Source organism: Herpailurus yagouaroundi, unplaced genomic scaffold (genome assembly GCF_014898765.1).
Source record: "Herpailurus yagouaroundi ecotype Mexico unplaced genomic scaffold, PumYag 142, whole genome shotgun sequence".
NCBI lineage: Eukaryota > Metazoa > Chordata > Mammalia > Carnivora > Felidae > Herpailurus > Herpailurus yagouaroundi.
Window position 1 is genome coordinate 2,823,848 of NW_024412397.1, and position 19,492 is coordinate 2,843,339.

Genomic DNA, 19,492 nt, shown 5'->3' on the forward strand with positions numbered 1-19,492 from the left:
CGGGCGGGGGCGGCGCGCGGGGACCGAGGCCCTGCCCCCCGCCCCCCTCCGTCGCCTCCCGGGCCCCGCGCAGCCGGGGGTGGGGACCAGGCCGCCGGCGCCGCCTCCTCGCCCGGGGAGGAGGAGCTGAGCGCGGCTCCCATTTTCCGCATTGTCCCGGGAGTGCGTCCCCGCGTCCGCCCGCCGCCTTCCTCGTGGCTCCCCGGGCCCCCGGACCCCCCGCTCGGCGAGCCCGCCCGGCGCCTGCCTTCCGGGGGAGGACGAACCAGGGAGTCCCGACCCCGGCGTCCCGGGAGGGACACCCGCCCCCGCCCCCGCCCCGGCGACTCCCGCCCCCGCGGCTCCCGCGCGGTGACCTCATTCCCGGCGCTCCGAGGTGAGGCGGGTGCAGCCGGAGCCGGAGGCCCGCGGAGGGCAGAGCTGCCCGCCGCTCCCCGGGGTCCGCAGGCATCCGCACCACGCGCGGGGCGTCCGTCGGGTTTTAAGACACGGCCTGGGCCGCCCCGCGACGCTCGAGCTCGGAGTCCTAGAAACTTTTTAGTGCCCGTGACGCTCCACGGTCACGGCCTTCTTCCCAGTTAGCACACCTCTTCCGTGGCCGAGGGCCCTCCTCCCTGCCGTGGCCCGGAGAGCTGCAGCCTGTCGCCCGGGGCGGGGGGGGGGGGGGGGTCCTAAGGCTGCCGCTGAGAAACGTTAGCGCAAGTCGGTCACCGGGACGCGAATCGCCCTGCAGAGCGAGGGCGGAGAATCTGGTTCATGGGCACACAGCCCGCAGCTGGCTCCGGGGGCCCGTGACTCACCCTGTCCTCGCCGAGTTCACGCACTGGAAGCCCGCTTCTCCCCGGTAGGCCCGAGACACCGGCAGCCCTTCTCCCGCCCGCGGCACCTGTGCCTGCAGCGGACGCCCGGCCCTGCGTCCTGCTGCCTCCTTGAAGCTCCAGCCTGCGGGGACTCTGCCTGGCCACGCGGCCAGCTCTCTCCTCACGGTGAAAGGGTTAGGCCGGAAGAAGGGAAATAAAAGCCAGGGTTTGGAATTAGATTTCCTGTGCATCTTCAATGCATTACAGCAGAAATCCAGAAGGGGGGAAACAATCAGGAGCCAAGGCCTAGTGCCCTGGTGAACCGGGCCTGCCTCCCCCGCCCCCCAGAGTTGGGAAGATGGGAGCACCGGGGGGATGACACACGCATTGGATACATTTTCTGGTTTTTTAAGAATAAAAGTTTTATTTCAGAGAGAAGCACAAAGCCACCACTGTCTCCAGCAACCCAGGGCTTTGCCAGGACTCAAGGACCTTCGAGAGGGAAACAAAATGGCATTAGCTCTGGATGAAGAGGCGTCTGCAGGGGCCCCAGCAGCTCCGCCCCTGCGGCACCCAGGCTTGGGCTCGCTGTCACCTTCCGCACAATCTCCTTCCCTCTCAGGCCCTGTTCCTCCTATTAAGTCAGCCCCAGGCCCGAGCCCGCCCCTCCCCCATCCCATCATCCCCAGCGGGACTCGGTTTACCTCCTGGAGTCCCGCCTTCAGCCGCTGAAAAGTGTGAGGCTGCATCACTGACCCTCCTCTATCCTCACGTACCCTCCCGTTCACTCCACGCATCGTGACCGAGCGCCCACAGGGTGCCAGATGCAGCCCCGAGCGCCGAGATCCTGTCCTGTCTTGGGGTGTCCACGTCTGTCCTGTAGCTCAAGTCACAAAGCCCCGCTAAGGTGATGCTCTCCAACTCAGGGTGGACTCTCGCCGCGGCCGATAGAGCCCATCCCTCCCCTGTGGGCTCCTCGGCCCGACACCCGTCCTTCCCAGTTCTCTCCAGGCTACGGGGATCTCCAGCTCCGGGCAAATGTGCAGGGAAATGACTGGGGTCCAGCTCGAAATGCCTTCTCCTTTTACACCTCCTCTCTGCATCCGCTCCCCTCCAGAGCTCACGTTTTTAATTTCATCCCAAGCACTCATTCCTCCTCTTCCTGCAAAGTACACTCACTGCTGCGTGCAACGAAGAGCCAAGGACCCCTTTCCTTCCCTTCACCACCACCAACTTGAAATAATAGTTCTCGTCCTTCTTCACCTCTACTGGTGAGGGTCTACTCTCAGATTCGTAAGATCTGGCCTCTACGTCCTTCTATCGTTGTATGAAATCGCTTTCTCAAGGACCGCAGGGACTAAATAACCAATGTCCAGTTTCAAATTTTATTTATTTACTTATTTCAGAGAAAGCGAGAGTTGGAGGGAGGGGGAGACAGAGAGAATCTCAAGCGGGCTCAATGCTCAGCAGGGAACCCGACACAGGGCTGATCCCATGACCCTGGGATCATGACCTGAGCCGAAATGACGAGTCAGACGCTTAACTGACTGAGCCACCCAGGCGCCCCACCAATGTTCAGTTTTAACGTGGGTTCAGTGTCCTTCCTTGACAGCTCCTGCCCCCTTCCAGGACTCTGGGCCGCAGTACAGCCGTACCGTTGAAATGGTTGAGTGTCTCAAGCTAGTGAGACCTGGCACAGGCCTCCAGTGGGGGCAGAATCAAAGGTGGGGTTTAAACAGAAATTAAGACTCTGGGACACCAAACCGCAGACTTCCAGGTGTCATTAGTTATCTGTTGCTGCGTAACAAAGTGTCCCCAAACGTAGAGGCTTTGAACAACAGGAACCGTTATTACACGGTTTCTGTGAGTCAGGAGTTCAGGAGTGGCTTAGCTGGTGGTTTGCCTCACGGTCTCTCATGACACTGCAGGCACCGTGGGTCAGGCCTGCAGTCGCCTGAAGGCGACGGCCAAGACGGTTGACTCGCATGGCTGGCAAGCTTGTTCTTCATCACGGAGGTCTCCACAGGGCTGCTCGTCTGTCCCCAAGACATGGTGGCCGTCTCCCTCCAGAATGAGCCATCAGACAGCAGAAGGCAGAAAGGGTGCAATGTCTTCAAACACCACAGCTTGGAGAGCAGGCAATGTCATCCCCGCGTCACCCCTTTGGTCACAGCGGTCAGCTCTATCTAGTGTGGGATGGGACCCCACACAGGCATGGACACCTGGGGGCAAGGTTGCTCGGGGGCCCTTCGGAGACTCCGGGGGGAACGTGGCTTATATGACTACCTAATTAGTGGCTTTCACATGGTTTCTTTCTCTTTTTTTTTAACCAGAACCGTTTTCTCAAAAACCCTCCTATTAAAATTACACTTCATGTCCAAATAAAAATGGAGATGCTTATGTAAGTGCACAGAGGTGTGGGCATTAACACTTTCAGTAACAGGTCTCCCAGCGAAATTTGGGGAACATTTAAATGCCCCCAAGTGATGAAAGGCTGCTTACATCAACGACAGAATGCCATGCGATGGGACACTTAGCACCTCTTGGAAAATTGAGTATATTTATTTGTATCGACACGGAAAGGTTCACTGTTACATTTTTTAAAAAGCCAACTGCAAAATACTACTTATAGTGTGATTCTATTTTTATTAAAAAAATATGCACATACATACTTTTATAGTCATGGATCATTTCTGGAAGGTTGCTAACATGGTTTTCCTAATGGGAATGAGGAATGTGTAGGTCAGGGAAGGGATCAAGAGATTTCAATTTTTAACTTTACACCATTTAATATTTTTAAAAGCGATTTCAACCAATTTATGAATCATTTTTTTCACTGAGACACAATTCATATACCATAACCGTTACCACTTTGAAGTGTGCAATTCAGAGGTTTTAGCGTAGTGACAGCGTTATGCAACCATCACCACTATCTAATTCCAAAATAGGATAGATTGCTTTGAGAATAGATATTTCATTTTATTTTTAAAGTTTATTTATTTATTTTGAGGGAGAGAGAAAACATGGGCAGGGGAGGGGCGGAGAGAGAGAGGGAGAGAGAGAATCCAAACAGCACGGATCCCAACTCGGGGCTTGATCCCATGAACCATGATATCATAACTTGAACCAAAATCAAGAGTTGGACACTTGGGATGCACGCCTGGGTGGCTCAGTCGTTTAAGCGTCCGACTTTGGCTCAGGTCGTGATCTTGCAGTCCATGAGTTGGAGCCCCGCGTCAGCCTCTGTGCTGACAGCTCAGAGCCTGGCGCCTGCTTCAGATTCGGTGTCTCCCTCTCTCTCTGCCCCTCCCTGCTGACGTTCTGTCTCTGTCTGTCTCTCTCTCTCTCAAAAATAAAGATTAAAAAAAATTAAACAAAATAAAGAGTTGGACACTCAACCAGCTAAGCCACCCAGGAACCCCAGATAAGAGATACTTGAGAAGTGAAATAGGAAAGCTGACTTAGAGTGCTATTTTTCAGTGTCCAAGCTTGCTTTGATGGACAGGTCACTGAAAGGGACTGCCCATGGGAGGGCAGTGGTCATTGCCCTACTAGGACCAGCCCCTCCCACATCCCAGTACTTTTGAAACTTCTTCTGGATCCTCTGTGACTATGCCCCACTGAACCCCTCCTTTTGGAAGTGCTCACATTGTGGGTTTCATTTGCCAGGCACCTTGCTGATTCTGGATTTCTCTCCACCTGCCTTCACCTCCTCCGTTCCTGATGGTCACAGTCAGTGATTTTCTTTTTTAATTTTATTTATTTTTGAAGGAGAGAAAGACAGAGCATGAGCGGGGGAAGGGCAGAGAGAGAGGGAGACACAGAATCCGAAGCAGGCTCCAGGCTCCCAGCTGCCAGCACAGAGCCCGACCTGGGGCTCGAACTGACGGACCGGGAGATCTTGACCCGAGCCGAAGTCAGACGCCCAACCGACTGAGCCCCCAGGCGCCCCCACACTGAGTGATTCTGACCAACCTCCACCACTGACCATCCTCAGACGTGTGTTGCTGGATATTTCTGATCCTGCCAGGCACGGCCCCGTGGCCTTTTAAGCCCTGAGCGCTGTGAAGCAGGGAAGGCTCTACTCGTCCACAACGAGAGGGAGGAGGAGGAACTCCCAGACCGGAGCTGGGCACCTACCCTTTCGCGTTATGGCTGCACGAAGAGGCACACAACCCTTTCCGTCCGTTTGCTCCTCTCCTCATGGCCCTTTGAGCTCCAGGTCTGTAGAACCTTCCTTTGCAAGTTCAGTCCTGCTACCGCCAGCGGCAGTCCTGTCTTCGGGCCGGAGGACGATCAGACACCCACATTCCTTGCTCAGAACCAGGCATCAACTGTGCCACTTCTCTGCCTGTGTGGTGCGAGTGGCCTTTTCTGTTAGGACTCAGTCTGCATCTGTTGTCTGGGGTCTCCCGGGTGACGGGGCTCCCGACGGCAAGCTGCAAACCCTCCTGCCGTCAGCTACCCTGTTCCTTCCTCCGGACGACACCTTGGCTTTCCCCGGGAGCCTGGACGACCGTGGGTCCCTTTGCTGGGCTCCGCTTCAAGGCGGGCCGGGCCCAGTGTCAACCTGCGACTGGTGGTGTTTCCTCCCCAGGTGCTTTCTCACCATACACTGAGCCCCTCGTCCGGGAACTCTCTAGAAGATAAAGCCCTTCCCGGGGGTAACCAAATCCCAATCTTTGCACATTCCTACAGCAAGCGTGTACGTGCCTTGACTCTTCATCCTGCGGCGTCCCGAGGGCCGCCCGACGTTCAGGACGCAGACCCAGGGACACCGCGACCACTGCCTAGTAGGTATCTGACGCACAGGCAGATCGAACGCTATTTATAAACCCCCTCAAACATGTAATTAAATCGCCAAACCTGTGAGGCTCAATACATTTAAGTGGGTTTTGACTCATTCTGATGTCTGTTTGCAGAATCTTAGCAGAAAATGTACTTGAGGGAACAGAAAAAAAAGGACTTAGAACAAAATAAAATGTCAGTGAAACGAAAGGTCAGAGGCTCCTTGCTTATTCATCTTCCAACCGGAAAGACCCAACTGGGCCAACTGATTCCTCATGGTTTTGAAGAGGGTTGTTCAACTTTAAGGGTTGAGATCACGCTGGACAGATTCGTTTCTGGGAGGCAGAGAATTCTCCCATTTGTCTTAATGCGATCGGAAGAGAAACCAGCACATATAACTGATGCTTGAATAATGTCAAATTAATCTTGAGTTGTTTGGATCAGTTTACGTCCTCATCTTCACGCGTGCGGGAAGTCTGAAAATGTGGGTCCCCAGCGCCAAATCAGAGCGGTTACGGGCCCTCCTTTTGGAGATCCCTCCTGCCCGTCACTGCAAATTCAGAGGAACCTCTTCTCTAACCTAAGAGGGTACAGGCTGTCTCTGCAACCGCACGTACGGGATGTGACCTGGCCCAGCCACAACGACCTTCTAAAATCACTTAATATATTTTCCTAGTTAAAGAAACAAATGGAGAAAACAGGACTCCGGACAAGTGTAAGAACAGAAGCCCTCAAAGTTGTGGTTTTTCTCCCAGGGCGGGGGTGGGGGCGGCACGGGGCTCTCCTGTGTGACTACAAGGAGGGCTCTCCCAAGCCGCACACAAAGCCCACCCCTCTTTTCTGCTCCTCCCCTTCTCGGCCCCCCTCCCTTTTCCTCGCAAGGGAGTGGTGGCCTTGAACCACCTTCAAGGTGGCTGAAACTCGAGTTCAGTATTCCACCTGTTGTGGTCCGGCACCACGATCCAGATACAAACTCCTGACTGTTTCTCACGCTTCTCCCTCCGCTGCTTCCCTGCTCTGTCTCCTTCGACTCCCCTGGCTCCTCCCGAATCCTTACACACTCCTTGCCTGTCCCGGACCCTCTGCATGCTTCCTTGTCCTTGAACACGAGCCCCATCCACAGCCCGCGCCTGCAGGGGCTCCTGATGGCCACCTGCAGCGGGCTGCTGAACACCTACCACGACGTCCCCTCACAGACCAGAAACCGAGTCTCGGTGAGGCCCCTGGGGCCCCCCCGGGGCTCGAAACCCAATGTTGCCTTCAGGTTCGTGCCCTACACTTTCCCCTCTGCCACCTCTGTTTGGCTCTGCGTTTCCTATAATAACAGCAGCTACTATTTAAAGAGCAATCACTACGTACCGGGCTCTGCCCTTGTGACTTTTCAGTGGGGACTGTCAGCATCAGGTCCATTTACGGACAGGAAGGCAGTTTGGGTGCCGTGACCACAGGCGACCCCGCAGCGAGGCGAGGAGACAGGTTGGTGCCGGGCAGCCCAGGGCTCCGCTCCTCTCTGCCTCGAGTGAATTCTCCTTGCACAACTTGACGAACTGGGTGCTAGGCCATGGTGGAAAGAGATAGGTTTTGGCCTGGACTCGGTCACAAAATTACCTCCTTAGGTACTGGTCTCCTCAGCAGCAGAAGAGGATGACTGAGTCCCCCAGGGTCTCTGCACAGCGGCACCAGCATGAGGGTTCTCTGTGCTTAGAAGACACAGCATGGACGTCGACTCTGGTCTGACTCTCGCACACAGCCTCTTCCTGTCTGCTCACCTCCATGTTCCTTTCTCAGCACGACTTGACATGTTTTGCAAGTTCCCGGTTGGGGCTGGGGCGGGGGTGGGGTGGGGGGGGTAGGAATAGTGGGTTGAGGGAGAGCACTGGTTGTGTCCAGAAAGAGAACACCCCTCCCTGCGCCTTGGCCAGCTGCGTGCCACCGTCATGTTCCTCGGAGAGAAAGAGCAGGGGAGGGGCAGAGACAGAGGGAGAGAGAGACAGACAGACAGACAGAGATCACATGGGGGAGGGGCAGAGGGAGAGGGACAGCCCCCAGCAGGCTCCATGCTGTCAGTGCAGAGCCGGACACGAGGCTCAAACTCACAAACCACGAGATCACGACCCGAGCTGAAATCGAGAGTCGGATGCTCGACACACTGAGCCCCCCAGGCGCCCTCACTGTTCTCTTTCTACACTGCGTGACCCGCCATGCCTTCCACCCTTCCCCAGGCCCTTGGGATGAGTGCCTTCTTCACCCCGATCACAGCCTGGGCCACCCTCCCGCCAGCAACCCCCCCGCCCCCCGAAATCACCAAGTGCTCTGTAGGGCCCTCAGGAAACAGGTAGCATATGTATGGCCAGCGGCCATGCTTACCCAGCCATGACTGTCTGGACAGAACTAGCGGCCTGCTTCCCCTCCACACGACCTAGGGGGCACACTTCAACCTGGGGACAAAATCCCCATTTCTTGCTTTTTAAAAAAAAAAAAATTAATTAATTATTTTTTTATTTTGGAGAGGGAGAGAGCACACTAGAGAGGGGCAGAGGGAGAGACGGAGAGAGTCTTAAGCAGTCTCCAAGCTCAGCAAGGAACCCAACGCAGGGCTCGAACCCACAAACCATGAGATCATGACCGGAGCCGAAATCAAGAGTCGGATGCCTAACTGACTAAGACACCCAGGCGCCCCCCAGGTCCCCATTTCTTTATTGGATATGGATTTAAGTGGGAAAGAATGTGTGCCTGGACCCTGCCTCATTCCCAAAAGGGTTTGGTCTCCCTTGGTCCCTAGCTCAGGCGCTTGTGTGGGCAGCGCAGGGTAGGGAGGGAGGCCGGGGTGGGGTGTGGACACCCCCGGGGGGGGCCTTACCTGCATTGCCAGAGGGGCACCACCTGGTCGTCTCCTCTTCCTGCTCCTCCCCACTCTTCTCCCTTCTTACCACCCCCACGCTGTGCCTGTGTTTTCCACTCTGGACCCAATAGATTAGTGTCAAAACTGCCTCCTCCTAGACCGAGGGAAAGATTCTCGTTCAGATCCTTGCCCTTGTCCGTGAAGATCAGGCTGGGTGGAGACGGGCCGGGATGCAAGAATTCCTGGGGACACCTTCCAGCCCCTCGGAGGGTCCCACCAGAGCCCGCCCTGCTCTACTTCCTGGCTTTCGGGTCCCGTCGGCTGGCATTCACTGCCATGGCCTCGTGCGGTAATAGGAAGTCCAGGAGAACCCCACACGCTCGTGCACACAACGCTTTTCTTGCGTGTTTACTCCCTCTTCTGACTCACTGCATTTTCCCCTCGCACGTAACTGAAAGCAAACATCCCCCATTACGCACCCCGGAGCACATAACTCCTAGAGAGGGTTGCCCGTAAAAATATGTATTCATTAAAAATAACGTTTAAAGCCAGAAATAACTTACGCGCTGACAGTTTACCAGGGGAGATTTGAACACCTTTTTTTTCCCAGTTATTCACAAAAAACGTCTTGCTGTTGCCATAGATACAGAAACACCACCGACAACAACGGCAGAGCCCTTCTCGAAGCAATCCACTCTGCCAGCCCTGGATTCTGTTGGTAATGGAAGGGCTTGGGGGAGGGGGATCCAGGAGCCACAGTCAAGTGATCCCTCCGGGCTCTGCAGTGGGTGACAGTGGGGCACCAGAGGACTTGAAGTAGAGACTGGAACGAGGTTGGCGAATGAGATTCAGCCTCTGAGGAGCTGGCTCAGACTTGGAACCCAGACCCGTTTGCCCCCTGCCCCTGCGGAGGGAGCCAGGGCCCCCACCTTGGTCCTGGGGCAAGGAACGGTCCCTCCTCACCCGGCAAAAGGTGCTCCTGGGGCCAAAGGAAAAGGCGATTATGGTTTTCGAGACTTGAAATAATGCGCCACCTTGACTGTAACGTTGAATCTCGTTCTCTGGCTGGTGTCGCGTATTCTCTGGGGAAAAAGTAATTTCAGAGCAAAGCCAGACAAAAAACACTGGGCACAGTAAGACCCGCTAGATTTAAATACAAGGGGAATGACGCAAACCTCCAACTGATAGGACGAAATGAAGAGAAAAGCATTGAGAATAGAAGGGGAAACTCGGGAGCCAGTGGGTCTGAGTGAAAGATGTGACCTTGGGCTCTACTTCTGGGTTTCGCTTGGAGTTTGGTTCAAAAACCCAAGAGTTTCATGTCCAGAATAAGTGTATCACCTGGATCACTTATTACAGCTTACTGCTTCTTCTTTTATCGGCTTCATTAAGTCCAGGAATATTTATGGGGCTTAAATTTGCCCTTTGAAGTGATGAAGAGGGTTTGGAAATGGAAAGTGGTGATGGGTGCACACCATTGTGAATGTCATTAATGTCACTGACTTGTACACGTAAAAATGGTCAGATCGCACATTTTCTGTTTGTATGTTTTACTGCAATAGAAAAAAGTGATTTAAGTAACCAGCCAGAAATCTAAGAAAATACATATTTTTTTTAGTTTCATTAAAAGTAGAAACAAGAATGGGACACCTGGGTGGCTCAGTCATTTAAGTGTCCAACTTTGACTCAGGTCATGATCTCGTGATTCTTTGTTTGAGCCCTGCATCGGGCTCTGTGCTGACAGCTCAGAACCTGGAGCCTGCTTCAGATTCTGTGTCTCCCTCTCTCTCTTTCCTTCCCCACTCACACTCTATCTCTCTCTTTCTCTCTCTCTCTCTCAAAAAAAAATAAACATTAAAAAATTTAAAAAATAGAAACAAGAAAGCAAACTAAAATTTTATTGTGAGTTTTGTATTTTTGTTAAATGCATATAGCAGAGGTCACTTTTTTGTGTAGAACAGTTCAAGAATAAAATGAATTGCTTTACTAAAAACAACAACAACAACAACAAAACAAAACAAAAACACCAAGTTGCCCATAGAAGGTCATGGCTGGGACCAAACAACTAAAGGCATTATTTGCCTGGTGCAACATCACCTCCTTTTCTGTTGTGGTTTAAGGTCTGTGAGGCTGTGTCACCAAGTGTCCCTGGGGTGGTGATGCATAAGGTTTAGGTGTTTGGTCCTAGACCTTACCTGATGGCACCATTTGCCCCGTCACCTGGGCAGCTAACGAAGCTCTCTCTGAAGGATGGCATTCACGTTACCCACAGTTGCCCTTGTAAAGACCAATTTTATGTGAGCCTGGTCAGTACGATTTAGAAGGATCCCAAAAGGGCAGCAGTTGGGGGGGTGGGGCAGGGACAGGCAGTGGGGGAGCTTTTGACACCAACGGAGGGTCTAGGGAAATCTGATATGATTGTTTACCCTAGACCTGTGTCCATCTGATCTGGGCGGAATATCAGAGATCTGTTTTCACTGTTTCCACCATCTCTCTTCCAAAAGAAAAAGAAAAAAGGAGGTTGCTAAATGTGGTTAGAAGTTTAAACTTACACAATTTAAATATTCTACTAGATATCACAATATTCTACAGAGATACTGGCAAAGTCTCCACGACCAGTGGGGAAAGTGCAGATGACCATCTGAATAGAGGAGAGATTGTACTGACTATATAATACTTCCGTTCACACTCCTGGGGTTGTTTACAGAGGCTCTTTCTATGTGTGTATATTAGCGATGCCCCTTATGAATGTGATTGCTATTTGGGTATGTGGATAGTACTGAAAAGACCAAAATGTGACAATCCTTCTTTCCATTGAGTGCATGCATGAGGATTTAAAAATCCTCAGAAATTTTTTGGAGAACAAAACCACCCATGTAACGCCTCCCTGTGCTCTCACCGCCCACTTTGTGCATTGGCCGTCCCTGGTGCGTACAAAAGAAATCAGCCTTTGGATTTCAAGTGACAGGTCGACACCAACACTAACCAGGATCAGTAAAGGGTGTTTCATGGTTAATAACCATTCGTCTTGGTATTATGAATTATCAAAAGTGGTTAAAATATGGATGGATAGAAGGATAGATGGATAAAGGGAAGGATGGATGGATGGATGGACGGACAGACAGGACAGCTTGGTGGATGTTGAACTTTTTAAGGCACGTAATTAATTTCATTTGTAATTTTCAAAACAGGCCATCTTTTCCATCTTTTTATTGTTTTAAAAATTCACAAGAATTCAATCAGTGCCAGATAGCTGGGTAACAAAGGGAAAAAACATGAACCCAAGCACATACCAGTGCAGAGCTACTGGAGGAGGCATTGCAATAGTACATCCCTGATGCATTTGTGCCTTGGGAGACCTTATTAAGAGCAAAGTTTTAAGAAAGTGGAAATCTTTCCCAAAATCACAATTAAAATCTACTTAAAAACGATTTTTTAATGTTTATTTTTTCTATTTTTGAGAGAGAGACAGAACGTGAGCAGGGGAGCGGCAGAGAGAGAGGGAGACACAGAATCTGAAGCAGGATCCAGGCTCCGAGCTGTCAGCACAGAGCCCAACGTGGGGCTCGAGTTCATGAACGGTGAGATCATGACCTGAGCCAAAGTCAGATGCTTAACTGACTGACCCACCGAGGCATCCCTAAAATCGACTTTTGCTGTCAACCTCATTGAAATTCCTGATTTAAGGGGGAAAAAGTATAGATTTTAGGCCTCTTTAGAAATTACATATACAACTGAATATATCTTAACTCTTCAGATGTGCTTATGGCAATTTAATATATGAAAAAATTACTTTGAAGAAAAAAGAAGTTATGCAAATGACATAAGTAAAATTCTACTAGACACAAATGAATTCCCAGGCAGGACCATTTTTTTTTCAAAGTATTAATAGATTCAGGCTTATTATTTTTGTAAGAAGAATACTTTTTTAAGCTTTGTCTTCCATAATTAAAAGGTACATTTTTGTATTATCCACTTGAAAAAAAAGTGCATATGTTTCACTTTAACATTAAAATTTGCACTCTATATAATCCATTTCACACAAATTTTTGGCCAAACTAAACTTATCCACCCAAGATGATAAAACAAAGAAGGTGACAGGGAATGAGATGTAGTGATGTATTTTAAGTACCAGGCTGCCTGGAGGCATTCACAGGACACATGACCCTCCCAGTCAGTAAAAGGAAGGATCAGGTCCTTAAGATCTCTCAAAATGCTAACTGCCGGTTCTAAATAGATGAAATCCGAGAGTGGGTGATTCTCACCAGAGTCAGTGTGTCTGTACCCATACCACTGTGTGTGAGAGAGGACCGTCCGGCAACTTCTATAGATCTTAAATTCATTACAGTTCCCTGTAATTCCTCAATTTTAATCATTAATAACATCATGGGTGGAGGTAATAGTAAATAATTCAAATAAACCTGAAAACAGCTTTGTTTTACTCTTTTTGTTGTTATTTGTTTAAATCAGAGCATCGTTTATAGTTTCAGCAACAGACAAAAAGGAGAAAGGATTCTGCTTGTGTCTTTGAGCCCTTTCAAGACAATACTGTGTCTTTCTTTTATTCCCAAATCCCCAGACACACAATAACCCTTCAAAACGGTTAAATGTGGATGGATGGATGATGGATGGATGGATGGATGGGTGGGTGGATGGGTGGGTGGATGGATGCATGGAAGGAAGGAAGGATAGATAGATGGTCAGATGAATCTATGGATAGAAAAGGAAGGTAGGATGGATGGATGGAATAGAAGGTAAGAGTGAAACCTATAGAGCCTGACTGATTCAATGGCATCTTAAAAACAAAAGGAAATTTACATTGAATATACCCATGTTTGTAGCATCGAGGTACTTAACAATATTTCTCAAAGCATGACCTACACCCTACGTATATCAAAAAAAGCCTGAGACTCTTGCCAAAAATACAGACTACTGGGCTCCTCTTTAGACCTTTGAAGTTAGAGTTGTTAAGGCTGGACCCAGGAATATGCATTTTCGCAAGTTCTCAATGCAGAGCAAAGTTGAAAGTCACTCTTTCAGAAAGTGCAAGGAAATAAGGCACGTTCTTTTTCTTAATTAGTATGTTTTTTTAACTTCTATGCTTATGGGATAACCAAGAGAAGAAGAAAAAGGGAAACAGACATCTGTCCCTAGGGATGACACCACAGAAGTATAAAGGACGAGCAAACAAAACTCACCCTGGTTCCCCGAGAAGGGACTGAACAAGCCACTTTGTGCGACAGCATGGGAAATACGTGTCTCAGCCTAAAGACACTCTCTGCAATAATCTGAGGGTTGTATTAGCAACGTCTGACATCACCATATGGGGTAATAAGGAACAATTTTATAAAATGGTACTTTCCTTGACAGAAAATGCATCGTGGACATCTTAATGCAAGGTGAATGGAAGTTACACAGAAATATCACAGCCTCTTCCCACCAGTCATACCGAGGGCAGTTAATTCTTACGTAGCAGGGTGTTCACGTCGTGAGATCGGAAATGCATCTCGGCACAAATGCCTAGGAGCTCAGCACATTTTGTACATTTAAATAAAAAAAAAAAAAAAGACATAGGTGTGTGTTCAATATGGGTCACTAGAATTACAGTGTAGCTTCCGGATGCTGTGCATTTCAAATACAGATTCCCCTAAGCTAACGACTTTAATTTAACACCATTGTGTGTAATTCAAGCTGCGGTTTAAACATTTATCCTTAAAACATTCATAGGCGCACAACACATTTTCAGCATTTACTCTGGGTCACGCTCCCTGAGACAAGCGTGGTGTAGGAACGCACTCGTGAGCCCCTCGGTCCACACCGCCTACATCTCCTCTCTGGCTCCACCTCAGGCAGCCGGGTCCCATCCTGCCGGCACATCACGTCAGTCAGTGGTGACAACACGGACGGACAGATATTATTTCCTTATGCAACGTTGCAGATCGTAAGGCACGTACACGTTTTGCAAACGGGACGCTGCTTCTCAAAGCCTGTTAGGAGACAGATCCACACTGAGGTTTCCAAAGGTTGAAAGACAGGCGCTTTGGGAGTAGGAAATGCTCTATGCCCTCCCAGATCGCCAACGCACCGACAGTGGGAAGAAATGCCATCGCTCCCAAACACTGATTAATGTTCACTTGGTCCGTATCCATCATCCATATCGGTTCGTTGAGATCCGTATGGGCTGTTAAATATCTGGAATATCACCTGTGCCTCTTCCATACAATCGCCCAAACCTAAGGAAACCGTTATAACCGCTATTTACTGAAGGAAACATGTTGAATACATTGGAGGGCTCGTAAACTAGGTCCCTAAATGATAAAGTCACGTCCAGTTCCCTCAGCTTTAGAGATGACCCCTCATGGACCCAGGTGTCCTCACCTCCGGGAGGTGTGGATGCTTCTGGCACCCGTCATCACGCTCTTTACTGTTGTGTCCTGGTGTCCCCAGCTTTGGAGTCTCAACAACTTCATGGAGCATCCCTAACTAATTTTCCTCTTTGAATTTTCCTCTTCTCCACGTCTAGCTTCTGCCCGACGTCAGGGGGTGGGAGCAAGAAGCCTCGACAAGCCAGCCCCGTGTCCCTGCCATCGTGAAAATTTTATCTTCACATTTAAAATAACCGGAGCATCATGAAGTCAAGAGCACGCAAGCCGCAGACGATCTCCAAGAAGCGAGTGTGGTCTGCAGCCACGGTCACGGAAGCGTTCATGGATGGCCGTGGCGCTCTCACCGCCGGGTCGGGCGTGCTCACGGGCAAGCCGGACTCTGTCCAAAAGTGAGACGTGGGGAAGGAGGAAGATCTGGAAACGCTGACACGCGGTGTGCGAACTGACGGGTGGAGCAGTCTGCACATGACCAGGCTGCACAGGAAGAGGTGCAAGGAGAACCACACGGGCAGTCCAAGCCCGCCACACGGGAAGCAAACCCGACTTGCTCTGCAAGCTCTGGGGTGGAGGGCGGCAGAAGCAGGATTAGAATATAAATAGAAGCCGCAGTGAGGGACATTTTGCATCAGTGTAAGTTCAAATTAAAAAAAAAGAAAGACTTTTAATTTATGGGTTTTTTTTTTTATTTTATTTTTGAGAGAGAGAGAGAGTGTGTGAGCAGGGGAGGGGCAGAGAGAGGGGGAGACACAGAATCCGAAGCAGGCTCCAGGCTCTGAGCCGTCAGCACAGAGCCTGATGTGGGGCTTGAACCTACAAACCGTGAGATCATGACCTGAGCCGAAGTCGGACGCTCAACCGACTGAGCCACCAGGCGCCCCTAAATGTTTATTTATTTTTGAGAGAGAGAGAGTGTGTGAGCAGGGGAGGGGCAGAGAGAGGGGGAAACAGAATCTGAAGCAAGTTCCAGGCTCTGAGCTGTCTGCACAGAGCCCAATGTGGGGCTCGAACTCACGAACTGTGAGATCATGACCTGAGCTGAAGTTGGACGCTTAACCCCCTGAGCCACCCAGGCACCCCCAGAAAGAAAGACTTTTAAGTTGAAGCTTGTATTTTGTGGCCTGGAGAGTGCTGTCATTGGACTTGATTAAGTCCAGGCCAAGGAAGCACTTAGCAGGTGTTGCAAATCACAGTGGAGGCTTTGATCTGTGTTTGGGTTACAGAGACTCCCTATCTTCAGATCCCAGAAATCTAAACTGTGAGCAAAGAAAGATACTAATCTTTTCAACCCCGATATCTTATGCTCGGCCTGCCATCCGTTAAAAATTTTACATTAGTTCATTGAGTCATGGGCGGCCAGTTGGAAAGATGGCCGGGCATCTCTCCGTGGGAGCAAAGTAGCTGCTTGTTCACCCAAGACACCGTTCTGAGCACCTACTATGCGCCGTGCGTTGCTCTGGTCACTTGGATTGTCAGCGAACAAAACACGCCAATGCCCCTGCTCCTGAGTGGCTTGCCTGCTAACAGGAGGACACAGCCAACGAGAAACAGACGTAGAGCCGGGGCGTCATTTGGTTAGAAGAGTTAGAGTGGAGAGTCGCCCTTACTCCGGGGGTGACGGGTGGCAGGCCGGTGGGCACACTGAGGGCGGGAAATCTGTGGGTCTCCTGGCAGGGGAGTCTATGGATAACCGAAGCCCATTCTACTCCCATAGCCCCCGCTGAATGCCGGCCACACGCAGCAACACTGACCTTGTGATGAGCGGCTCAGATGAGGACAAAACGGCCGGACTGGGATTTCGCTCGTGTTGCTGTTGGGTTTTCCTCCCCTGCGTTTGCTCTAGGCCAGATGTGGAGACGGTTGCGGTAGGCAGTGGGCGAAGGAGAAAGAATTGGAGACAAATCGCAGCCTGAGAGGCTCACTCTGCCCACCGAGGAGCCGCCCCACGATTTCCCTAGAAGTCCAGCCGTGGAGATCAGTTTTCACCAGGGGATGAACACATACGGTCAGCGTGGAACTTTGGCTCAGCAAACTGGCCCGACACGTTTGGAAGCAATTTGGCACTATGCATCCAGCTCCATAGACACGGCTCAGATCCTTTGGCCTTTTAATCTTGACTTTTCGATAGTTGCCCTGCTTTTATAACATTGGAAGAGGAAATCTACTTGTAAATAATTCAAACGGTGCAAAGTAAAAAGAGCAGGAAATGAAAGTGAAAACTTCCCAGATTCCCATAGACTCGCAGTTGCAAATTCTTTGTATGCCCCCCCCAACCCTGGCTTTTTACCATCCACTTGGAAGTGGATATGTGGGTTTAATGTGTATACATATTTGTGTTTCTAACGCAGACAGTGTGAACAGCTGTGTATGGAGGTATGTATGATACTCTGACATACACTATCTTCTTTATTTCTGTTTATTGTTTAGAGGGAGAAAGAGAGAGAGAGCAAGTGGGGGAGGGGCGCAGAGAGGGAGCGAGAGAATCTTTAGAAGGCCCCATGCTTAGTAGAGAGCATAACACAGGGCTCCATCACACGACCCTGGGATCATGACCTGAGCCGAAACCAAGAGTCGGACGCTCAGCCGGCTGAGCCACCCAGGCGCCCCTACACTATCTTATTTAAACCGAGCAGGGTCCAGACGTGCTCTCTGTTCTGTGACTTGAAAAAATTATGCACAGACATGTCAGCGCAGTACGGATTCACCTCATTTTTTATTAGTAGTGGCATAAAATTCCAGTGTAAGCCAATCGTAGAATTTATTTACCTACCCTCCTTCTGATGAATACTTGCATATTTCAAAATTTTCATGCTAAAAAGTTCTGCAAGAGATATTGTTAGACACACATGTCATGAAAATCAGACTCTGGGCACATGCCGAGCACTCTTAACAAAGAATTCCCATAAGTGGAAACGCCCAGTGAAAAGGTGAGTTTCTTTAACATTTTGATAGATATTGCTAGTTCCCCCCCCCCCAAAAAACGCGATGTCACATCGCAGGATGTGCCGATTATTCATGGGTTCATCAAAAAGGTAGTATTAATATTTTAGTCTTTGCCAGTCTGATAGGTGAAAATTAATAATCAGCTCTCTTAATTTAGGTTTCTTTGATGGTTAAACCTCAGCACTTTTCATGCACCCAGAGTGTTTCTGTCTCTAAGGACGAGTTGTTGGCATGTTTTGCCAATTTCTCTCTTCAGTTGCCTTTTCCTTCTTGTCGACCTTTATGTATTAGAAAGATGAATATTTCATCTATGGATAATTACGCATCTTTCCTATTTGTCATTTGTTTTGTATGACTTCTCTGGCAACATCAATTATTTTTTCCTTTATGGTCTTGGTCTTATGCTAAAACAACAAGAAAACCTCCATCCCCAAATAAGACATCCTCCCCTAGTTTATATTTTTATTTTCTAATATGTGTATGTATGTTAGTCTATCGACACCTCATGTTATGAGTGGGTGAGGCAGGCAGCCGGCTTTCCCCTGAAGATAGCCGGTGTCTCTTACTATCTACTGTATAATCAAGTTTGTATTATATAATTCTTTGGTTTCAGATGTAATCTTTATCACACGACAGAAGATCCCTAAATGGGTGTGGACCCACTTCTGTGCTCTGTCTCTCAAAATTAAATAAACATTAAAAAAAAAAAATGATATGATAGCTGACCATCTGGAGCGGGTCTATCCAAGGTATTCACTCTTCTTTTGCACCCCAGGACATTTTCACTTCCGGATTAATGGTGTATTTTCCAATACAAAAGTGAGATTTGGATTTAACTTAGAGGTTAATTTGGGCAGAATGGACTTCTCTAGAATATTGAATTTCCTCTGTAAGCACACGCTACAATCTCCATTTTTCTCAGGCTCTCTCCTCCATTCTCCAATTTAACCATTTACTTTAACTCATATGCATTTCTTATTACATTAAATGTTGGGTGCGATACAGTCCTTATCACCGCTGTGCCTCACTACACACAGAAAACACGATGCAGTCATGTGTCCACATGCACGTAAAAAGACGATGCTTGTTACATACTGTAGCCACTTTTCTACACACTTAATATTATATTTTGGTGAAAGTTTGGGCCTTTTCTAAGTCAACTACCATGCAATCTACTCACAGAGATGATATTATCTTTTAATTTCAGTATTTTCACATTTTTTTTCTTATAGTAACTGAACCTCCAAAATAGTTGAAGAAGATAATACTCCTAGGCCATGTTGTCTGTTTCTCTCTTTTTTGATTTTTTTAATGTTTATTTATTTTTGAGAGGGAGAAAGACAGAGTGCAAGTGGGGGAGGGGCAGAGAGAGAGACACACACAGAATCCAAAGTAGGCTCCAGGCTCTGAGCTGTCAGCACAGAGCCCAACGCAGAGCTCGAACTCACGGACTGCGAGATTATGACCTGAGTCGAAGTTGGATGCTCAACTGACTGAGCCACCCAGGCCCCAGGAGGAAATGTTTCTCTCTTGAGTCTTCAATCATTTCCTAGGAATTTATTTGTAACCTGGATTAATAAAGATATTTATCAAGAATGACGGAGGAATTTTAAATTGTTACTTCAATGTCTGTCTAAAAGAACATAACATTTATACCCTTTATCTATGTAGTGACTTACTCTTGCTTTGCAAGAATAAAACCTACTTGGTTGTGGTATATTGCCTTTTTTTTTTTT

General features: G+C 49.3%; 1 long non-coding RNA gene across 3 annotated transcripts in view; it reads right to left on the reverse strand.

The window, feature by feature from the left end:
• Positions 1-1,245, reverse strand: part of LOC121032773 (uncharacterized) — a 9,342-nt gene extending 8,097 nt beyond the window's left edge. The window contains exon 1 of one of the 3 annotated variants that reach the window (XR_005791463.1): positions 887-1,245. This is a non-coding gene — a long non-coding RNA (uncharacterized LOC121032773). Of the gene's footprint in view, positions 1-356; positions 522-587; positions 681-886 lie in introns of those variants that run through there. The other 2 variants (XR_005791462.1, XR_005791461.1) reach the window with 2 other exon arrangements.
• Between the last annotated feature and the right edge of the window lie 18,247 nt (positions 1,246-19,492).